A 12,950-nucleotide genomic window follows, 5' to 3' on the forward strand; every position below is an offset into this window, starting at 1 on the left:
AGCCCCCATGGGGGAGCGGGGCCTTCAGGAGAGGAGGGATGATGAGTTTCCGGAGACGTGTGCTACAACCGCCTGGATGCAAAGGCTTGACGTGCGTGTATTTGTGCGCGTGCGACTACGGCGTGGTTCGGATGACAGACGGTGAGTGCTAGAGAAAAACAGAGCTCTATATGAGGGAGGAGAGGAAGACATACTGGCTCACCATAGCTCGGCACCCTGCCATGCGTCTGGGAGGGCAGCCATGCCCAACCCGTATTCGCTCGGCTTGTAGCCAACAAGAGAACACGGATATTTTATAGTAAATCTATTGACACACCATCACATATTCCACCAGTATCTTTTGCTCTCAAAAGTTTAAATAGCGCAAATGAAACCTTACTTGTAAAAAGTGGAGTAAGACTATATCGTTTTTTAAAGACAAAATTTGACTAAATCCATTGCAAAAAAATTCAGTAAAAATATGAATAACAACCCGAAAAACATTAAAAATTAAGAAACTGTACTATAATTACTTTACTGTGACTTGAGTGTTTGCAATATCAAGCACAGGGCAAGATTAGACATTATCCAGACATCTGAGCAAACCACTATGGTAACTCACGAATAATTGCATATTCCATAGCCCCAGCGGTGTTTTTACCTTGTAATGTACAAAACAGATGCCCATTGTCTGTCTTAATTGACATCGGAGCCATAAGAGGGATTGGCCCATTGCACTTTCTTGCTGTGTATTTGTGCAAAAGAAGCTCACCCAGCAGCTGCAGAAGACGGGCAAAGCATATTGATTATGCCGCCAATGGGAGCAGAATAAAAACGAGGAGCATATTTTTCTCTCTGGCTCAACTGGGAGTAAGTTGGGGGCAGGGGTTGTCGGGTGGGGGAAAAAAGAAGAAGAATTGTACGTGCATTGGATGAGGTCTTTAACAGCATGATGATTTAATAGGTAAGGCCAGGAAAGCAAAGATAGAGTGTGAAAAAAACATCTCACTAAGTAGGTTAAGATATGCAGTATCACACGCTCAGGCTATTCATGATTCTTTTTCCCCTATCAAATGATTGCATTGCCTGATGATGTTCAGCAGTGAGCGTGGATACTACCTTGGATAAAATTTCTATTTCGCTCCACTATGCATTGTATACATATATATCTACATTTTCAATGCATAGAACTTATCATGTCCAAATGCCAAAGAAACTGCATCAATCTCAATCTTTCTTCTAACAGTGTTACCCAAGTGTTTTCCTTCAAACCTAAACAAATATTTGCAAAATGATGGAAATCTGCATGCAATGAAATATACCTTATACCACACACTACGAACCGTATGCCAATAGAAATACATTGCCAGTAATGAATTTCAGTTAAATTCAGTTTTATATTTGGCCTGCAGGTGCAATTCAAGGTTTGCCCTGATAGTGAATGTGAAATACCTTCCTGGTAAGAGACCTCGGCTGGAATTAGTGAGCCAGAAATCTGGCACTTGGCTCCTATGAGTTTACTGCCACAGTGGGGCAGTAGTCTATTAAGATATCATCTGTGGAATGAAACTTCTGCTCTTCTCCTTGCTGAATGATGGACAAGGAAAGTGATTAGATTAGATTTACTAGTAATGCTAATGTCTGTCTTTTGAGAATTGAAAATAAGGGGGAAAAGGTTAATAAAAGTAGGGAACTGACCTACAGAGATTATTCCTCCTCTGTCTCACATGGGTCTTTCATTAACTACAATACGGAAATCAATGTTTATAACCATCATAAACAACTGCAAACTAGAAAGGCCCAAACCAATTATAATGGATCCTGTAAATTGTGTGTTTTTTAGACTTGGGAGAAATAGCCTGGGGCTAAAATAACTTTAGGGCCAAATTTGTCTGTGGAAGATTTCTGGGGGAAAAAAAAAACTTAACTAACCTTAAGCTGTAACATGTTTTCTATGCTTTATGATGCTAAAATTTGTACTACATACACCAAATCATAGAATATGCAGATATCAACAAATTGTATTGTTGACTTGTTATATGTTTTACGTTTTTTTTTGGTCAAAACAATAGACAAAACATTAACACCTTGAAAGTATAAAGATTTAAAAAGAAACAGGCATTGTGTGTGTGCATTACAGGCTGACGGTTGCTTTCTACTAGCAAATTCCAAACCAAACGGAAAGCTGACGTCTACTGGCAAATTAATGAACAATTATATAACAAGCTCTAATTTAAAAACGGGCTCCGGGCATCAATGCGTTTACCTCCCTAAAATAGCCAAACCAAATGTAATTGTGATTCACCTCCACCAGCGGAGGAATAGCTCGTAATAATTTTGTACACACTACGACCACCAACAATAACAACATCATGACAGACAACTTGGCATGCCTTCACCTTGTAAAAAATAAGGGCCATAAAATAGACAATTTCCATTTTTTGGCCTAATTAACAAGCAAGAATGAATGAAAAACAAGTAGGGTAGGAGTATTTTCTGAATAAAAGCAACAGCAGATGTAATATGATATACATAGTTACACAGGAAAGGGTAAAGAAAGCATTAATGATTCAAGTCAATTCCCAAAGTAGAAAAGGCTCCTTTTTGATGAATGGCGCCCGGGGCACTCCTCCCCACTCAATACCAACAGACCCAGACAGCCCTGCTGTACACAGACAGAAGGAGACCATGATGAGCTCTGTTGCCGGCGGCTCCCATTTGCTTGCTACAGTCAGTCGTGATGATGATTATGATGATGATGATGATGATCTGTGGTCCAAGGTGATTCCTGATTTAAAGTGGTCCCCTCAAAATGAAGACTGAAGAGCCGTTGAGAAGCCGGATGTTTCGTCGAAAGACGTTTGGTCCCTGGACGTTTGGTCCCTGGACGTTTCGTCAAAAGACGTTTGGTCCCTGGACGTTTCGTCAAAAGACGTTTGGTCCCTGGACGTTTCGTCGAAAGACGTTTGGTCCCTGGACTTTTTGGTCCCCGGACGTATGGTCGACCAGACGTTTGGTCCCCGGACGTATGGTCGACCGGACGTTTGGAAGAACGGACGGGCCGTCGACCGGACGTTTGGTCGCCGGTTTCGCTCGCTGTCAAATTGAGAGAGAGAGAGAGAGATAGAGAGTTTACTGTTGAAAGCGAGCAAGCAGGTAATCTCTCGCTCTCAAAATGAGAGAGAGAGAGAGAGAGAGAGTCCGTTCTACCAAACGTCCGGTCGACGCCCCGTCCGTTCTACCAAACGTCCGGTCGACGCCCCGTCCGTTCTACCAAACGTCCGGTCGACCAAACGTCCGGGGACCAAACATCCGGGGACCAAACGTCTTTCGACGAAACGTCCGAATGCCCGAAAACCCACAACATAGACTATATATAAAGAAAAAAACAGTCACACATGCACACAAACAGATTGGTGCAATCCAATCATAAGCAGTGACCACCATCAAACCCTCAAAAACACGGATACAACATTTTGGAAAACATCTGCTCCAGTTTTCAAAACGGCTAAATTGTACTTGGTGTGGTGCCTCATGTTAAAGGGTGACAGGACCCTACCACACAAGAAAGAGGAAAAAACTGCCGTGCGGCATTCATCACTTTGCCCTTTTACAATATAGTTTACAATTAGATGAGTTCATCAATATTTTGAGACCAATATTGCTTTCCTGAAGCCATCACTTAAGGTACATGTTGAGGAAATTGAGCTTCCATTGTCCATATTTGAAACATCCCTCTCTCAACATGGGTGCTGAACTGAGGATGAACTCAAGCTTTCTCTGGCTCCTTTTAAAATAGACAATTTACAGACAGCATGAGCCAAACAAATTTCTTTAGGCAGACTATTTGAAAGAAACCGGATCAAGGGGGACCAGCCCATTTTGGCTCAAAGCCCAATAATAGACTTTCCCTGCAGCCAGCTATACTGCGGACAGTGGGTCATCGTAATGTCTTCCCAAATGATGAGAAACTGACTAATGCTGAGATTTTCACATAGATCACACATTCTTCGCCATCTCCTGGCACCGAAGAAGCAAAGGAAACGTTGACGTGTCCAACTAGCCATTCAAAGTATCTTAGCAACAGTTGGGCGCCCAATCGATGGTCAATGTGTGACGTTGCCTCAAATAATGTCCCCTCGCCGCAATGGGGAGGAGTTATCCATACAGGCGAATGCAGCAGAGTTTCGAACAAAGGGGAGGCGGCTTCAGAGAAAAATACACTGCTTGGACCATCAGTATTCCCTCCACATTTTCCACCATCACTCTTCACACATAAGGAGAGTGCTAGTATGTCGCTGTGTGTGTAATTATTCTGTCACTTTGCAGGCATAAATCACGTTGCATGGATGAGCTGAGCAATTAGCATCAGCATGGATGATTTTTGTTCTTTTTGACATTTAAAATCACTGAGATTGACCTTTCTCCGGTAATTCAGCATTCCTAAAAAAACAACAACAGGGCAACATTTAATTCAAAACATGGCCCCAGAAAGATTTTTTTCAGGTTTTCATAGTACTTGGAATTAAAAATGTATACACATTGTGTCTAGGCCTGAGATCAGGTAAATTTCTTCTACTGGGAGGTCGCTGTGCGTAGGTTGGTATTTGTGAACACTCACACACTACTGGACCTGGAAGTAACATTTCCAATCAGACAGTAGACATTTCCTGTTTATTTCTCCCCTTAAACTTGCCATGAATCCCAAGTAATCACAAACTGAATGTTTTGGGCGCAACATTAGGTATCTAACAAACTATCGATAATGCTCAATGGTAATAGAGCGAATCGGAGAACGACATGAGATAAGGTGCAAATCCAAAAGTCATTGAGTGCCTTGATTTCATTAGCAATCATCAGAAACGGGACAATACTAGAATTCCAAGAGTCAAAAATGTTGCAATGCAATTGAAATTCTTTTGCAAGAGCTTATAAACCACATTTGCAAGGAAATCAGTAAATGCCAAGGTAATCACCTGCACCTTTGAAAGGCCCTAATCAAATATGATCCCTCTCCCTACAGAGCTCTATAATCCCTCTTAGCGGGGACGCGAGAAACGTGCCACCTGCTTTCCAGTCCTCCAGCCACTGGCCCAAGAGCCCTTGTGACATCACACTGCCCTTAAACCATTGAACGAATGCACACCATCGGCTGGATGCCATTGCTTTATCGGAACTCTTGCCATGAATAAATACATCCACGCTGAAACCATAAAGCCATTGATTGATTGGACGGTTAAGAATCAATAGTCTATTCAGAGCTATCACTAATCTTATTTGATAACAGGCTCATTCCAAAATTACGTCTCACTCATCCATTTTTAAAGAATCAACATACAAAAGAATAAAAGGTAACCTTTTCTGAGAAAATATACTTGGCATGAGAGTAAATATAAAAATCACTCCTATAGAAGAAAAGAATGCATGAAAATATAGCAAATAAATGCAGAGTACTGCGAGAATGGCTTTTTCTTTTTTCCTAGACCTCCAAATGACTCAATTGAATTCCCAATCGTCATCATGAGACAATTTTCCAAAAGATAAGCAGTAGCAACTAAAATACATATTTGCAAACCTGTTCCCGGCAACCCTGATACTGTGAGAAATTTTTAAAAAAAATAGATGAATCATGTAAAACAAGTCCCTTTGGAAGACAAAACAAATCCATCCTTTGAAATTGTGTTAAATTATCGATGAATACATATCAGAAAACCAGACAACCAAAAGCTTCTTTTTCAAGAAGCCAAAATGTCCTTTCATTCTGGAGCGACCCTACAATTTCTATCTATTCTATCCACATCTGATCAAATCAAAAGAGGTTTCCCTGATAACTTCACAGCAAAAGTATGACATTTGTAGTCATTTGTAGCAGCCCTTTCACGGTAACACAAACTGTTTAAACAAGGAGGCAAATGTCAAAATGCTTTACAGTTGACACGAACACAGGGGATCTAAAGAGTCGGGGAAAAAGAAAGAAATCATTAAATTTGCAACCCTTTCCTCAGCATTTACGGGAAGGGACGACACTTCCAGGCAGGAGGCATTCATCTCAGAATAACTCCATGTTTTTCATTTATCTTAGTATAAAAAAATAATGATGGGCCTATGACACAAGACAGAAGATGCTTTGGCACAGCAGTAGTCGAGTATATTTTTATTTGTGAAGGAGAGAAAACACACTATTTCACATGCAAGCTCATTAATAAATGTGTTTTTAAATATTTCACAGCAAACAAATATAATTTGTTGCAAATTCATCTATAAAAAATGTGTTCCTCATTAAAATTAAGCCTTTCAGGGAAAGAGTTCATTAGTGGTAATGAATAGTTGACACTTTAGCCTTCTTTTTGGTCAAAAGAACATATTACAAATGGTTTATTTAATTTAACTATTAATAACAATTGTGTTTTTTAGACATTTTCAAATATTTTATAAATGAAAGTAAAAATGAACACAATGTTAATAAAAAATAATGAAAATAATATTAATCTGAACACAACTTCACACTGTTTAAGGCCCAAAATGATACTTTATAAGTTGATTTTTTTCTCTTTCATAGTATTTAACTCATTGCATACTATTGATGGTGATAGACTTCCAATTCAATAGAACTAGCAATTAGTGATCATATTTCCCTTCATTGGACGATCCACTCTATTTTGACTGGCTCTCATTTAACGAGTGCATTGTAAGGGTTCAAAAAATAATTCATAATTTGTGCATGAAAGGCTTAAATTTAAGTCTTACATGTTTTGAAAAATACATATTATTATTATTAGAGTTTTGGTCACAATTGTTGTATACATCCATTATGCCTCACCAAGCAGGTAGCAAATTTTGCATTGATTAACATTTCTTTTGTTCATTGGAGTAAACAAAAGGTGTTTTTATTGTTTCATATTTCAAGAGCCCCACCCCATCGCTACCTTTTGTCTGGTTTATTTTGCCAAGCCCAGAAGCGCTGGGTCGGTGCACGCTTGGCCTGCCCCCTCTCGTCTCCCCAAAGCTGCTGGCAGATGAAATATTTATGACTATATGGCTTGAAAACCTCACCATTCCATTTGAAGTGCTCCAGCCCCTCTGATGCTGTCCCCACTGAACGGCAACTGCCTCCGTCATCTTCATTCGACCAGCACTTTCGCTCCCAGCGGGAGGTGCGAAACAAGGTGTGAGGGCGGAATTGCGTCCACTGCTTTTTTGCCTTCGACTAATCAAGGAAATATTTTACCCAGCTCTAAAAAATTTAGTGATAGTATGTACATCACGGCAGACAGAATGATGTTCCTGTCTTCTAGAGTTTGGCAATCCAAATATTTAATTGCAATTTATAAAACTAAAAGATTGAGATAGAGTGGCATTATTTTATTTTCTGAATTCTGGTTTCGAACATGAAACATCAATATTTAAAAAAAGGCCCTGTACTTGTTAATGAAAGAGTCCAGAATTGAAAGTTTTTCCAAACATAAACACATGCGTGTGATAAAATGACACCCATATCATCCATCATCATTCACAACCACTTGAAAATGTGTTTTCTCACATCAGTTTTAATCATCTAAAGGTGGGAAGAGGAAATAAACATGTTTTTTTAGTTGCTCAGTTCCATCCTCCAAATTAAAAAAAACAAAGGTGCAATAATTTGAATTTTCATTGAGATTTCCGTCTAATTTTTTTTATCACTGCACAGGACAAATGTTAAAGAACTGGTGTTCAAACAACAGAACAAAGCCAGTTCTTATGCATGCATGGAGTCGCATTGGTTCCTAAGCAACAGGCCACTTCAAAACGCACACAGCAGCTTTTCAACAGGTTTCAACAACTCTGTATGTCACTTCTGATGGCAACCTTGAACAGCTCTGCTTGCTTTTTGATACTAGATGTCTGGATAATTAGTGCGGGACAATGAAGCCGCGTTCGACTTCTCTGCAAGATGTACTTCAGCAGTGCATCCAATCAACATTCCCTGACAAAACCTGCTGTCGCTAGGCAAAAAAAAGATGATATTCTGAAAAGCTTTACTTTTGAATAGTCCAAGTATCATTTGTTCCATAAATGTCTTAAAACAAATGTCTCTAGATCACAGAAAAGACTGAAATGTGTCCTATTTTCCTAACAAAAGTATACGTATCTGATATACAGTTCCCAGGCAGTGGAATATTTAAGAAGCGTCTGTCCAAAATCAAATAGACAAAACGTAATTAATTTAATTAAAATTCACACTTCTTCCAACAAATCCACATATTTACAATGTGTAGTGTGTCTATTAAAAAGTCAAAAGTTAAATCCCAGCAAGTACTGAGGTTGCTTTGGAGATCTAATGAAGTGAGTATATAGAAAATATATAAAGTGTACTGTAGGTGTTCCTGCAACTCAACCACTGGCTCACTCCCAAGGGACTACACTAGTAAGCCTTTCCAAGCAAGACATGTTATAAAAAGAAGGGGCGGCAGCCAGAAAGCAGAAATGGGATGAGGAGATTGACTTCTTTTTGCTGGCTTCTGACCCTGAGCAATCACATGTAGCTGAGGCTGCCTGGGATTCTACCTGTCAATCAACGGCTCACAATGGAGCCCGGTCAATATGGGCTACAGAAATATAAACACATTCTTATTTTCTTTGAATGTGCTTCCAACAAAAATGTGAGTTATTAAAACATAGCTTGGTTATAAAAAAAAGAGGCACTGCAAACACTGCATCTTACATAAATATGTATAATATATAGTATTACCATATATAAACCCACAGGATGCATATGTACAGTAGCTTTGTATTTCAAATGTTGTAATCAACCTGCTGAAAGGGTGGAGGCTCTCAGGAATAAAAAAAATGATTTAAAACTATTTGATGACGTTTTTCCGTTCATTTCAGAATTATTGCTAGCCGTATCTATTATGACAACTCCTTTGGGTTCTGCAGCAGGCGAACAGCCTCGAGGTGACACTATATCCTTCCACCTCCCATCGACTCGCTGCGGCACCTACGTGCTAATGACAATCTGTCACGATCTTAATGAGGTGAGCTACTTGGTCACGTGCAAGAGAGTCACTGCTTGAGCTCAGAAATAATCGCATAATGAACGAGAATGTAAGTAATTACATTTGAACAAGCATTTCGTCACAAAAGGAAAAACTGGAAATCTGACATGACAGCATGTATTGCGAGCCTGCCAACCCACAACGCATCCCCTTGGGATTGCCAGACAAGATTATCATGTAACCTCACAGGGGAATATGAGTCACATGCGAGTGATGACCATTGGGGGAAATCAATGATGATGTCATTGGCGATGAGAGGATGCATTAATGGAAGAAAAAAACAAAAGGTCGCAGCCACACACACAAAAAGTTAACAATTGATGCAATAGCTTTTCTTAGCATCTTAAACTACAACAAAACCTGTAGTTTACTTCCTGCTGATTTTTATTGTCTATTTCAATTTGACCTGCATGACCTTTAACCCTTTATAGAACATGTGACAAGTTAAAAAATGTATATATTTTTTGTTCAATAATTAAGACCATTGTAGAGTAAAAGAATATTTTATACTAGTTCTTTTGTATAAAATTGGTCCAAAGTAACACTCCAAAGTTGTTTGTTTTCATATTATTCAACTCGTTGCATGCCATTGATGGTGATGATGTCCAATTCATTTAAAACGGGAAGCCTGTTGTTTTAATGGAAAATTGGGGGAAAAATGTGCATGAAAGAAATGATCCCGTGTTTACTTTACTAAAACCTCATTTATGTTGGCCAGCAACCCCTTTCAGTGTCAAAAAAAGTTCCTTTGTTCAGGAGGCGACATGTGGAGCGACACCTTTTACTCCGAGAGGCCAGTGTGAGTGATCTTTGCGGGGGACCTACATGTTGAGACAACAATTTCTCATTGGGAGTGACCACCATGTTCAGAGAACACGTTCCCGTCCACTCGGCCATTTGTGACAAGCGACTTCTACAAATCACCCCAATAATGGCCACCTCCCAGTCTTCAAAGGATCCTTTGCAATGAATTTACCGTGACAAACAAGAGAAGCGCTGAACTGCACAAAATGGTCTTTTTTTCCAATAAATCATTTTGCCACAGATGTTGTAGACTAACATCGTGATGGATTATTACCAATGTTGATACATTTACAATATATATTGCCACCATCTTTCTTTACAACAATACGCCAACATGTGATTTTTCATGTCGTTAAGCCCTATTTTCAGATTGAAGTCCTCACACAATCTTAAATTCATTCATTCTTGTTTACATCTGAACATAAAAGACTTTCTTTTGGAGTGAGCATAAGCGGATAGGGGGCACACCTGCTGGTAATCCGGACAGGCTTGTGATTCAGCCTCATTTTCAGCAGACACGTGTGAAATTCAAACATCTGTGAACACACACTGTAGTCATCTGCAGACTCACTCTATGAATACATTATTTTTACGGACCAACCAAACACTGAATACCATATTCATTCAATCATTTTCCACTGCAGCCAATCCCAGCCAACTGTGGATTCGGACTCAAAGCAAGGCTTTTCTGCTGATAAACATGTATAGAGACTCCATGTTTTAACATGCAGTCAGTATGAGTGGCTAGTTATGAATAACAATCTGTAAATGCACCGAGCAGACACCCACACACATCAAATATGCAATGGCACAAGCCAACGTGATCAAACAAAGTCATCACTACTCACTGCCCTCAATTAGCTCTTGTGGGACAATTTTGGTAAACCTCCCATTTTGAAAGCAATTACTTTTGACATGCTGGGAAGAAAATTCATCTCATAATTAAAAACCTACAGATGAGAAATATGCAAATACACTATCAGTCTTGCATGTTGCAAAAGTGAATTCATGGCTTATTCTCTTTTTATTAAACTTACCCGGAAAATGTCGCCGTCCAATGAAAAGCACATTTACTTTCTGATTTGCAAATATAAAACTATCGATCTTACAAAGCAGAAAAACAAACCATGAATTTCTTGATAGAGGGAGAAAAATGTCATTGATAATTTCCACACTCCAAATTTATTTGAACTCTTTCATGCACAATTACCTTTTTTGGCACTCATTTAATGAATTGTCTGCCATTGAGGGCACAGATTTTTTTTTAAATGACCACAAGTAGTCACTTGTCCTATGAAGATTGAAAATGTCTTAAGTGTCAACTTTTCAATTATTGTCCTTGAAAGAGTTAATGTTAATTCCTGTAACCATAATTGCAACAGCAAAGGAAAGCCTTTTAAATATACAATCACGGATAATATTCATTCATTCATTTTCCGTTCCACTTGTCCTCACAAGGGTCCTAGATAACATCTCACGGGTATTATCAATCACATTGAAAACCGTATTATAAACACAAATGCACAAAAGGAAAAAAAAACTCAAATTGTATCCAATCAGACTATTTAATGGTATTTTCCTCCACTACCGGCTGCTGCACATTTCGTCATTTTATTAGTTAGGTTGGAGATAGAAGCAAAGCCCTATAAATTTGAACATGGTAATAAACCCACCACACCAGCCCTGATGTCCGTTAAGATAAGCAAGTGTGAAAATCCAATTCACTTCCAGAGTGTGTACTACTACCTTGCATGATGTATTGCCTATAAAAGGTCTATTTAGGAGATGATTAGGGGATGGATACTCTGACTTCTCAGACCAACCGAAGCAAGAGCAATTTAATAACTAATAGGAAGAGAAAGATTTGTACTTGTCACAAGCTCCTTACATAAAAAGCCTCATTTTCAGAACTCATAAAGGGGGATATAAATCTTATCTTTTCCGACCTGCCAGGATTATCAACAGACACAGCCAGCAATACTATTGAACGCATAGGAACAGCCAACACTTCATGTTTAAGTGTAACAGAGGAGAACATAAATATTGCCAGAGTTCCATGGTGGACCACAATCACAAATAGGAATAAATAAAACATGTTCAGCTTCATTTACTGCCAACTGAGAGCAAAGCAAGCCTTTCATATCAGCTACAATCTGAAAACCTGTTGCACAAATCCAATTAAGTCCTAATTGAGCGTTATAGGGTTCATTGATTACGATAGAGTTCGTGCAGCTCAATGCACCAGAAAAATGAAATTAGCTGAGAACTCCCAGAAGGCCTTTGCATGACAAGATTTAATACCGTGACAATATTTTGGAACACGACTCAATTTGAATCGACACACTTTCATGAACCACAAATACATGAATAAAATCAATGCATAATTATACATAGGGGCCTGAATAGAAATTAGTGTTGAACAATGTATAAGAATGTTAACTTACGTAAAGGGAGACCATGGCGATTAATCATTCTGATGTTGTATCCATTTCGTGTGGAGAAAAGGAGAATGTCATGAAAAGGCCATTTGGGCAGAGCACAGGAAAGGGTTATTTTCCCTGTCCGCTTGGAAATCCTCTTTGAAAGAAGAAAACTAAATAGACAAAGGTAAGTACTGTTGAATACTTCCTAATTTTCATAAATCACCTTATTTCACTCATCATCCAAATTCCTGAAATAAGTGCATTCTCAAACATTTACCAAAAGTATGATTTTTTCTCTCCAAAGTATGACTGTCAAATTCACCCAAAAAACACAACGGCAGAATTTTCAAGTAGAAGTGCTTATTATATACATTACGCTGACTGTTTCTTAACACATGTAATAGGACAGAATACAACTATTTTTGGTTTATATACTTTGATGCATTTAATATAGCTTTTAACAACTGAGATGTCATGATAAAAGAATACCACATGACAATTTCTTTGATTTGAACTTGACCAAGTGAGTCACTGCTAAATGTTTCACAACACTTAAGCAGTTCAATAAGCAGGAGAAGCAAGATAGAGATGTTCAAAGTCCTGACTCACATTCATATCATGAGGCAGACATACAACAAATAAGTGGAACTTGTCTTTCACCTGTATGCCACGGAGTATTTTTAAAAGTGTTTCAATAGCCTAACAGAGT

This window comes from Stigmatopora argus, chromosome 3 (genome assembly GCF_051989625.1).
Source record: "Stigmatopora argus isolate UIUO_Sarg chromosome 3, RoL_Sarg_1.0, whole genome shotgun sequence".
Classification (NCBI taxonomy): Eukaryota; Metazoa; Chordata; class Actinopteri; order Syngnathiformes; family Syngnathidae; genus Stigmatopora; species Stigmatopora argus.